Raw genomic sequence first — 11,716 nt, forward strand, 5'->3', positions numbered from 1 at the left:
CCTCCCAAAGTGCTGGGATTACGGCATGAGCCATGGTGCCTGGCCCATTTTCTTTTCTTTTCTTTTCTTTTTTCTTTGAGGCGGAGTCTCGCTCTGTCGCCCGGGCTGGAGTGCAGTGGCCTGATCTCAGCTCACTGCAAGCTCCGCCTCCCGGGTTTACGCCATTCTCCTGCCTCAGCCTCCCGAGTAGCTGGGACTACAGGCGCCCGCCACCTCGCCCGGCTAGTTTTTGTATTTTTAGTAGAGTCGGGGTTTCACCGTGTTAGCCAGGATGGTCTCGATCTCCTGACCTCGTGATCCGCCCGTCTCGGCCTCCCAAAGTGCTGGGATTACAGGCTTGAGCCACCACACCCGGCCGCGAACAGGAATTTTTTAGCTCCATTTTAATCTTATGGAACCACCATCCTATAGGCAGTCTGTCATTGGCCACAATGACATTGTGTGGTGCAAGACTGTATTTTTATCTTGCCAAGTTCCTTTTTGATCCCTTTTCAAGTGCATTAACTGTGAATCCTTATTTTTAGCTGATTAATTATCTAACTTCTCTTTCACAGGCAAAAGAACCAATATGAACCCAAAGCAATGAGGAAGGCAGGCAGGAAAGGGGAAGTAAGGGAGAGTTACTTGTTGCCCTGGAGGCTTGGAGGAAAGGTGCTTAATGATCAATTTATTTTTCTCCATTTATTCAGTCAATACACGTTACTACAAAAATTTTAAGTACTTTTCATTTCTTAAAATTCTTCAGCTGTGTAATTACTTGTTCATTGATCTTCTGCTCAATTAGACTGTAAGCTATGCGTGAGGCCAGAGTCCAAATCTGTTTTTTCTGGGTTTTCTGTTTGTTTGGTTGGTTGGTTGGTTGTAGCATGGCAGTGAGCCAAGATCATGCCCAGGCTGGAGTGCAGTGGTGCAGTCTCAGTTCACTGCAAACTCCACCTCCCAGGTTCAAGCAATTCCTGTGCTTCGCCTCCCAAGTAGCTGGGATTACAGGCATGCATCACCACACCCAGCTAATTTTTATATTTTTAGTAGAGATGGGTTTCACTATGTTGGCCAGGCTCGTCTCGAACTCCTGACCTCAGGTGATCCGCCCGCCTCGGCCTCCCAAAGTGCTGGGATTACAGGCGTGAACCACCATGCCTGGCCTCAGATCTAGTTTTTCTTAATTATTACTGTATATCTAGCATCTCACCTAATGCCTAGCACAATGCCTTAAGAGGCATTTAGTAAATATTTGTTGGTTTGAAGTATGGGAATTGCAAGTCTAGAGGACACATTTACCAAACTAGGAATGGAAAGGAAGAAGTAAGGAGAAAATGGTTGTTAAATAGTGGGTGAGAGTCTATATATTAAAAGGAGAGCATGCATGCTCTAATGTACTTTATAATAAATGTGGTCTATTTGATTAATGCTGCCAGCTCAAATTTGGGTCTTCTAGAAAAAAAAAAATGATGAAACCATCTCCGGAGACATTTTGTATTCAACTCATTTAATATTTATATTGAGTTGCTTAACTCAGCATCCTCAAGGAGACCAAAAATGATAGTTGGAATATGGAGAGTGATGCTCAGGAGGATGGGGTAAGAGCACTCCCCACTCGCCCAGTCCCAGATAAATCAACATAGCCTGAGTTAAATTTAGGTACTCCTCTAAAAGGTGGAGGGACTACTCCAGAATAGTCCAAAAGGAAATAACATCCTTTCTCATCTCTTTCTCCACAAGACTCCAGCAGAGCTTTAAAAAGTAGGTTTCTTATTACAAGAAATAAAGACTATATGAGTTAGAATAGAGATCAAAAAGAGACCCCAAAATTCAATGATTTAGTAAGATAGAATTTCACTGTGCTTTCTCATAACAGTCCATAGGTGGGCAGACCAGGCTAGTAGATAGCTCCGCTCAACAAAATAATTAATAGACCTAGATTTCTTCCATTTTGTTGTTCCATTATACCCTATTAAGGCAATATTTCTCAAACGTTAACATGAATTTAAACCACTGGTGGATCATGCTAAAATGCAGATTCTCATTCAGCAGGCCTGGAGTGGGGCCTGAGATTCTGTATTTCTTTCTTTTCTTTCTTTCTTTCTTTTTTTTTTTTAGATGGAGTCTTGCTCTGTCACCCAGGTTGGAGTGCAGTGGCTATCTCCGCTCACTGCAAGCTCCGCCCCTCGGGTTCTCGCCATTCTCCTGACTCAGCCTCCCGAGTAGCTGGGACTACAGGCGCCCGCCACCATGCCCGGCTAATTTTTTGTATTTTTAGTAGAGACGGGGTTTCACCATGTTAGCCAGGATAGTCTCCATCACCTGACCTCGTGATCCACCCGCCTTGGCCTCCCAGTGTGCTGGGATTACAGGCATGACCCACCACACCCCATCCGAGATTCTGTATTCCTTTTTTTTTTTTTTTTTTGAGACGGAGTCTCGCTCTGCCGCCCAGGCTGGAGTGCAGTGGCCGGATCTCAGCTCACTGCAAGCTCCGCCTCCCGGGTTCACGCCATTCTCCTGCCTCAGCCTCCCAAGTAGCTGGGACTACAGGCGCCCGCCACGTCGCCCGGCTAGTTTGTTGTATTTTAGGAGAGACGGGGGTTCACCATGTTAGCCAGGATGGTCTCGATCTCCTGACCTCGTGATCCGCCCGTCTCGGCCTCCCAAAGTGCTGGGATTACAGGCTTGAGCCACCGCGCCCGGCCCCTGAGATTCTGTATTTCTAAAAAGCCCCCAGGTGATGCTGATGCTATTAGTCCAAGCCCACACTCTAAGTAGCAAGGCGTCAGGGCATTGTCATCATCTTCGTGGTCAAAGCTAGGTGACTGGCACATCTGTTCTCCAGTTTTCAGTAAGGGGTTAGAAAACAAGTCTAGGGCAAGAAGTTGTCACTAAGTAAACAATGTAGAAATAATATACACATCTTCTTTTCATATTCAATAGTCAAGGACTTAATAAGATGGCCACACCTGGCTTCAAAGGGACTGATGAATGTCTTTAGTCTGTAGCTGGGCAGCTATATTACCATATAGAGGGGAATTGACATTACCATAGACAAGGAGAAAATTGATATATTGGGAAACAGCAGTTTGCATCATGAAAAATAAGGAACCAGGAGCTTATGATTAAGCAATAGAAATGAAATGTAACAACAAGAAGTAGATGTATGGGCCAGATATTGCACTGAAACCTATGAAAACAGCTTTAGCAAAAAGCTATTGGATCAGAAGTCAAGAATCACTGATAGCATTCCATTTTTAATTTTCTATCTCTGGCATGCTTTGCTTGCACATCCTCTGTGACTTGTTCGTAAGAGTTGCTGATGATAGGAGAGGTAGTAGCAAATGGCTCTGAGACTATTTTAGTGACACTGAATGGACTCTGACATGTGCTTATGGTTAGGAAAAACAAATATAACAAAAATCAAGAACATAGCTAAGATTTCATTAAAGATATTAGGTTAAATACTAAAATAATCCAAGCATGAATTAGGAGCTTCTGGATGTATTAATATATAACATGAATTTTTATATCCCTATGGCCAACAGTTTACCCAGGACACATTTCAAAATTTATCTGCCTCTAACAGCATCAGAAACAAAATTTACTGTTCAGGCCCTTGGATATGACACATTTTCTTAGAATATTCAGTTGGATAATAAATTTTAGAAGCTTCCAGCAAAGAAAATTTCATAACTTTTTCTGTCACCCCCACATCATTTCAACATGTAAGTATCCTCTGCCTTACACAAGATCTCTTTTGCATCTAATCTCGTTAGAGTGACCATCTGAAACACTTCTGAGCCTGAAAGGGGCATTATTAACAATTATGCTGGGTATAAATCCAGCATATAAATCCAGTTGTGTAACCTATGACTGTCCTGGATAGCCCAGGATATGTAACTCTAAGGCTAGGTTGTACCTATCATATTTTCTTTTTATCTTTTTCCCTCAATTCTTAGGTAGAAGTAGCGGACATTAATATATTGGTGAGTAAGTTTCTTTAAGATTGCAATGAATAGTCAGGTGCAAAAGCCCACCTCTGTAATCTCAGCACTTTTCGTTTCTTAACATTCCTCAAATGAGGTTGGAGGATCCCTTGAGCCTAGGAGTTCAAGACCAGCCTGGGCAACACAGTGAGACCTTGTCACTCCAAATATAAAAATAAAAATAAATAGTCAAATATGGTGGTGCATGCCTGTGGTCCCAGCCACTAGAGAGGCTGAGGTGGAAGGATCACTGGAGCCCAGGAGGTCGAGGCTACAGTGAGCTGTGATCACACCACTATGTTCTAGTCTGGGCAACTAAGCAAGACCCTCTCTCAAAAACAAACAAACAAACAAAAAGATTGCAAATGAATAGTCAATAGCAGATTACCTTGGTAATGAGAGCTTGTTGCAAATAATTTAGGTAATGAAAGTAAGGTGAGGTTATGACTGGAGAGTTGTACCATCAGGTTTTGTTTGTTTTGAGACAGAGTTTTGCTCCATCACCCAGGTTGGAGTGCAGTGGCTCATTGCAACCTCCACCTCTTGGGTTCAAGCAGTTCTCCTGTCTCAGCCTACCAAGTAGCTGGGACTACAGGCACCTACCACCACGCCCAGCTAATTTTTGTATTTTTAGTAGAGATGGGGTTTCCCCATATTGATCAGGCTGGTCCCGAGCTACTGATCTCAGGTGATCCACTCACCTCGGCCTCTCAAAGTGCTGGGATTACAGGCGTGAGCCACCGCGCCCGGCCGTGACATTAGTTATTTTTGACCCTAATCCTGTACTTTAAAGAATAGGATGTAGGACAGGGTTAAAATTCAGCATAATTCAGGATACAGCCTTCACTGTCTCCTCCTCTCTGTGTGCCTCTGTTGCGCAGAGATGTTGCCATGTCTTCTCAAGGTACTTGGCTTTCCTCACATCAAGTTTGTCTTCTTCAATCAATAATGGCCAGGGAACAAGGATGGGTTGACTCATTGAAGATGTTGTAAACTTTTTATAGAAAAAAATACTTGAGGATCATTTACTCTGACTATAGCATGTCATTAAAGCTGCTAGTGGTATATGACTATAGCATGCACATAGAACTCATGGACATTTCTCTAGTAAAACAAACTCGGGACATTGTGTATTTACAAACAACCATAGGAACAAGCTGACTATCAGTCATAATTAGAATATGCTGAGAATTTATTATGGTTTCCTACTAGGACATCCCTTGTTTGTTTAAATCACAGAGAAATAGTGCCACTTTTTAGTATGAAAGAGTAGACATCATTGAACTGGAGAATTAAAGAAAGACTAATTAAAACATCATAGTTGAGGAAAATAGAATAAGCCTGGTTTCCCCTTGCAATTCCAAAATCCAACTTTCACTGCTAAACAAAAGCCCAACTTATGAAAAGTAGTATAAATAAGATAGAAGTGTATATCGCTTTCATATGACAGTCTAACAATATGGGATACTATAGTAAGACAGCTTCATTGAGTTAAAAGCCCAAATTCCTTCTATTTCTGCATTCTGGGTGGTGGTGTCCTCTACTACATGATTGAAGGTAGATTCCCAACCCATCTCCTTAGTCAGCATTTCACCAAGCAGAAAGGGGGAAGGGCTCAAGGGAGAGGCATGCTTTTTGCTTCTTGTTCTGCTTATATCCCATTAACTACAAGAAAGGCTGAGGAATATCTTTGGTAGCCAGGAGTTCTAGTAGGGTCTGGCATATCATAGTAAAAGACAAAAAAGAATGTATACTGGGAGATTACTAGCAATCCTGCCATATAATAGAAATAATAACTTAATCTATCAATGAATGACTAGGGGGAACCCATAAGCGGTATTTAGTAATCTTATATCATAGGAAAGTAAGGCTCACAAAGGTGAAATGATTTACCTAAGGTCACATAGCAAGTAATCAAGGGAACCGGAACACAAATCCATGTCAGTTGACTGCAAATGGTAGGTTGTTTCTACCATTCTGTGATGTCTTTCAAACTGCTTTTCATATAAATTTATAAAAAGGAAAATAATGGTAGAAGATATCAATAAGAGTTATTGTCAAAGAAATGTCAAAAGGCAGAAATAATAATTTTTTTCATTGTGTGGTTATAGAACTTTGATAGATTCCAAAGTATTTCATTATGTTTTTTAATGAAAACTGATAGGCAATCATTAAAACGCAAACACTTCAAAATGGTAAAAGTGAAAATTTTCCTCTCCCCAGAAGTGACCACTGTTCATAATTTGTGTTTATTCTTGCAAATCTTCTTATGGGGGTTTTCTAAAGGTTCTTTTGTCTATTTCCAAAGTGATGACATACCTAGCAATATTTATTTGCAGGACTAACAGAAAAGAAAAGTCAAGTAGCTCAGCAGAACCATTCCTAGTCACTGAAAATTGGACTAATTCTATGGTTAGGAAACTTTGGGGGCAACTGAGGACAGCAGCAGAAAATAAGAACCTCATTGGAGAAGAGTTGAGGCACACCTATGTGATATCAATAAACCCATTGTAAATTAAAAATATTGTAAGTCAAGAATGCATTTAAGACATCCAACCCATCACACATCATAGCTCAGCCTAACCTACCTTAAGCATGCTCAGAATACTTACATTAGCCTACAGTTGGGCAAAATTATCTAATACAAAGCCTTTTTATAATAAAGTGTTGAATAGCTCATGTAATTTATTATATACTGTACTGAAAGTGAAAAAAACAAATTGCTGCATGGGTATTTGAAATAAGGTTTCCACTGTATGTGTATGACTTTCATGCCATTGTAAAGTCAAAAAATTATAAGTGGAACCTTGTAAGTCGGGGACTGTCTCTACTTGTAATGTTGCCAATACCAGGACTGTCTATTTGGCATCAATTCTTTCCCCACCTCCACAAACCAACCCCACACCCAAGCTGATAATATCCTCAGTGACACCAACTTCTCCCCAAAAGGCTGGCTTCCTCAGTCAAGGTTACTAGCTAGAAAATATTAAAGATGGGGCATGGAGACTGGGCACGGTGGCTCAGGTCTGTAATCCCTGAACTTTGGGAGGCCCAGGTGGGTGGATCACCTGAGGTCAAGAGTTCAAGACCAGCCTGGCCAACACGATGAAACCCTGTCTCTACTAAAAATACAAAAAATTAGCCAAACATGGTGGTGGGCACCTGTAATCCCAGCTACTAGAGAGACTGAGGCAAGAGAATCGCTTGAACCCAGGAGGTGGAGGTTGCAGTGAGCAGAGATTGCACCATTGCACTCCATCCTGGGCAACAAGAGCGAAATGCCGTCTCAAAAAAAAAAAAAAAAAAAAAAAAAAAAAAAAAAAAAAGTCAGGCGTGGTGGCTCACACCTGTAATCCCAGCACTTTGGGAGGCCAAGGCGGGTGATTGCTTAAGTTCAGGAGTTCGAGACCATCCTGGCCAACATGGTGAAACCCCATCTCTACTAAAAATACAAAACAGGGCCAGGCATGGTGGTGCATGCCTGTAGTCCCAGCTATTCCGGAGGCTGAGGCAGAAGAATTGCTTGAACCCAGGAGGCGAAGGTTGCACTCAGCCAAGACTGCACCACTGCACTCCAGCCTGGGTGACAGAGCAAGACTTTGTCTCAAAATAAATAAATAAATAAATTTTAAAAAGGCCAGGCACAGTGGCTCACGCCTGTAATCCCAGCACTTTGGGAGGCCGAGGCGGGAGGATCACGAGATCAGGAGATCGAGACCATCCTGGCTAACATGGTGAAACCCTGTCTCTACTAAAAACACAAAAAATTAGCCGGGCGTGGTGGCGGGCGCCTGTAGTCCCAGCTACTCAGAGGCTGAGGCAGGAGAATGGCGAGAACCCGGGAGGCGGAGCTTGCAGTGAGCCGAGATCCTGCCACTGCACTCCAGCCTGGGCGACAGAGCGAGACTCCGTCTCAAAAAACAAAACCAAACAAACAAAAGGAACAACTATGGGGCATGGGAAGAGTATGAGTTTTCTGTGGGATTTCCTGATCATGCAGAAGTAAGGTTCTTTGTGCCCCCAGTTCACTGTCTCTCCATGACGTGGTGTGTGCTGAAAGGCAGAAGGCTGCCTTCAAGATTTTGCTCGACCACTACTGCACATGTGCCGTGTATCAAGTCACTCCATCTCTGAGCCTACATATCTCCATGGTAAGTGGGGACAATTCATCTCACAGGGTTGGGGAAATCAGTGAGATGCTGTGTATGTACACCATTGTAATTGTAAACCTTTGTGAAAGAGAAGGCTATCAATGGGCTAGACTACCTTTATTTTCTTATTCAAGTAACCGTTAGTATCAAAAAGAATAAACAAACTAATACACCACTGATATTAGCATTGATAAATCCATGTATTCTAATTTATACATAGATTTTGAAAAATGAGGTCAAGGCAATCAAAAATGTTAGACTAAAACCTAACACTAATAACTCTTTTTTTGTGTTTTAAGACGGGGTCTTGGCCTGTCACTCAGGCTGGAGTGCAATGGTGCAATCACGGCTCACTGCTGCCTCCATCTCCGCGACTCATGCCAACCTTCCACACTTCAGCCTCTCCAGTAGCTGAGGACTATGGGTGCATGCCGCCACACCTGGCCAATTTTTAATTTTTTGTAGAGATAGGGTTTTGTCATATTGCCCAGGCTGGTCTCAAATTCCTATGCTCAAGCAATCCTGGCTCGACTTCCCAAAGTGCTGGGATTACAGGTGTGAGCCACTACACCCTGACTATTTATAAATCTTTAGGGATGTAGCAAGCCCCAGATTGTGGACCCAAAGTTTCCTGGATATTTTTAGCATTAGTAATAGGTTTCTTCTTAATGAATATGCAAGACTTCTATAACATTATTCTTTATTATTATTATTTCTTAAGATGGAAACTTGTTATGTTGCCCAGGCTGGTCTCAAAACCCTGAGCCATGGCCAGGCATGGTGGCTCACACTTGTAGTCTCAGCACTGTGGGAAGCCGAGGCGGGTGGATCACCTGAGGTTGGAAGTTCAAGACCAGCCTGACCAAAATGGAGAAACCGCGTCTCTACTAAAAATGCTAAATTAGCCAGGCATGGTGGTGCATGACTATAATCCCAGCTACATGGGAGGCTGAGGCAGGAGAATTGCTTGAACCTGGGAGGCAGATGTTGCAGTGAGCCAAGATCTCACTATTGCACTCTAGCCTGGGCAATAAGAGCTAAACTCCATCTCAAAAAAAAAAAAAAAAAAAATTCACTGAGCCTGAGGGATCGTCTCACCTTAGCCTCCCAAGTAGCTGGGACTATAAGTATGCCAGTGCACTCAACCTACTTTTTTTTATTTTTTAATTTTTCCAGTCTACATTTCTCTTGGTCTCAGATCCAATTCAGAGGGGATAGTCCTTTTATCTTTTGATTTTATTATGGTTTCTATTATTGTTTCTATTTTTAGCCCTGGACTTTGTATGAAGATTTTGCTATGTTAGCAAAAAGAGAAACGGATTGAAGAATCCTGACAGATAGAGCTGATAGCCAGTGGGTAACATTAACTCAGCCTAGCAGGTGGTTTAAGTCTCTGGCCGTTCTTCTGATTGATGGATACCGGTACCAATGCTAACAGAAAACTTCTCATTAAAAAAGAAAACATTAATTCAAACACTCATTATAGATGGAGGTACAGTGGACTTAATACATCTTTATACTGTTTTGGTAGAGTTAAATCAAAGGCAGATATATTTTTCAGCTCCCCAAACAAATCATTTATAAATTGACTAACTTGCATAGACTTGCCTTTGAGTATTAGCATTGTTTTAAGCTTTGGTTTGGGGTTGGGGTCCCTTATAAAATAAACAGCTTCCTTTCCTGATCCCTGCCCTGCAAAGAAACTCAACAAACACAACCAGCATGTGCAATTAATGCACTAACTTTTGTTGTTAACTGATAAAAGCGGCATATGCAGCCCTCTTCCCAAGATCCATTTTCAACAAAGAATACAAACAGATGGATACACATAATCCTTTTCATTTTCTTGAAGGTACTCCTGAATATATACATTTTCTGTTTATATTTGAAAATCTCTAAACAAAGACTATATATACATATAATCGTGTCTGTTGATTATACACTTGACTCGAAAGTGTTTGAAGAAATAATTTGTGAATTGGTATATTAGTTTCCTGTTTTGGTTTTTGAAACATTTAAGGTAATGACTAATAAAACTAAGATTTCTCAGCTTTTTCCTTTCATTTCTTTTTTAATTTTTTTCAGAGATAGGGTCTTGCTCTGTCACCCAGGCTGGAGTGCATTGGTGCAATCACAGCTTGCTGCAACCTCCACTTCCCCAGCTTACACAATCCCCCCACCTCAGCCTCCTGAGTAGCTGGGACTATAGGCAAAAGTGTAACCATGCCTGGCTAATCTTTGTATTTTCTGTAGAGACGGGGTTTCGACATTTGCCCAAGCTAGTCTCAAACACCTGGGCTCAAGGGATCTGTCTACCTCAGCCTCCCAAAATGTTACCATTACAGGCATGAGCCACCCCACCTGGCTGATTTCTCAGCTTTTGCAGCCAGACATTTGAAACACTGCCCATTTCCTGGCCTCTGATAATTTTTTTTTCATTAAGCATCACAAAGAAAAGACAGCATGGGGAAACCAGTACATTCAGAAATTACTTCCCTATCCTATGTACATATAGATATCAGATATATAGACATATACAAGCCTAAGTATGAAGAAAAGAAATTCATAAAGTTCAGTCATTTGTATCATAATTGAATCAAAACAATAATTTTTAAGCCACTATATTGTCAAAGCTTAGGCATAACTTAATGAATGAAGAATAAAGTTTACTCCAATCTACCACATTATTCTATCGATATTTTCCATAACACACTGAAATATTCACTTACATTTTAATGTGACATTGTAATTGATTGCTTTCTTTTACTTCAAAAAATTTTGATTCTCACACTTACAACTAAAATTGATATTACTTTTAAATTAGAAAGCATACCTCAACACAATTAAAGGCTTTTATGGAAAATAAAGGCTTTTTATTGGAAAGGAAGAAGTCAAATTATCCTTGTTTGCAGATGATATAAACTTTTATATGAAAAAAATATAAATACTCCATCAAAAAGCTGTTAGAACAGATAAACAAATTTAGTACAGTTGCAAGATACAAAATCAATGTACAAAAATAAGCAGCATTTCTATACATTAACAGTAATCAATCTGAAAAAAAATGTCAAGAAAGTAATCTTATTTATAATAGCTTCAATAAAACCCCGTAGGAATAAATTTAACCAAAGTAGTAAAATATCTTTAATAGAAAAACTACAAAACACTGATGAAAGAAATGGAAGAGAACAAACAGCAAAATGGAAAGATACTACATGTTCATGGATTAGAAGGTGTAATATTATTAAAATATCCATACTACCCAAAGCAATCTACAGATTCAGTGCAATCCCTATCAAAATACCAGCAACAATTCTTCACAGATATAGAAAAACAATTCTAAAATTCATATGGAAATAACAAAAGATCCCCAATAGCTAAAGCAATCCTGACCAAAAAAGAACAAAGTTGGAGGCATCACACTATCTAATTTCTAATTATACTATAAAGCTATAGTAACCAAAGCAGCATAGAATTGGCATTAAAACAGACACATAGACCAATATAACAGAATAGAGAATCTGGAAATAAATCCACACTTACAGCTAACTCATTTTCAACAAAGGCACCAAGAACATACATTCAGGAAAA

Source organism: Rhinopithecus bieti, unplaced genomic scaffold (genome assembly GCF_001698545.2).
Source record: "Rhinopithecus bieti isolate Rb0 unplaced genomic scaffold, ASM169854v2 scaffold_6380, whole genome shotgun sequence".
In the NCBI taxonomy this organism is placed as follows: domain Eukaryota; kingdom Metazoa; phylum Chordata; class Mammalia; order Primates; family Cercopithecidae; genus Rhinopithecus; species Rhinopithecus bieti.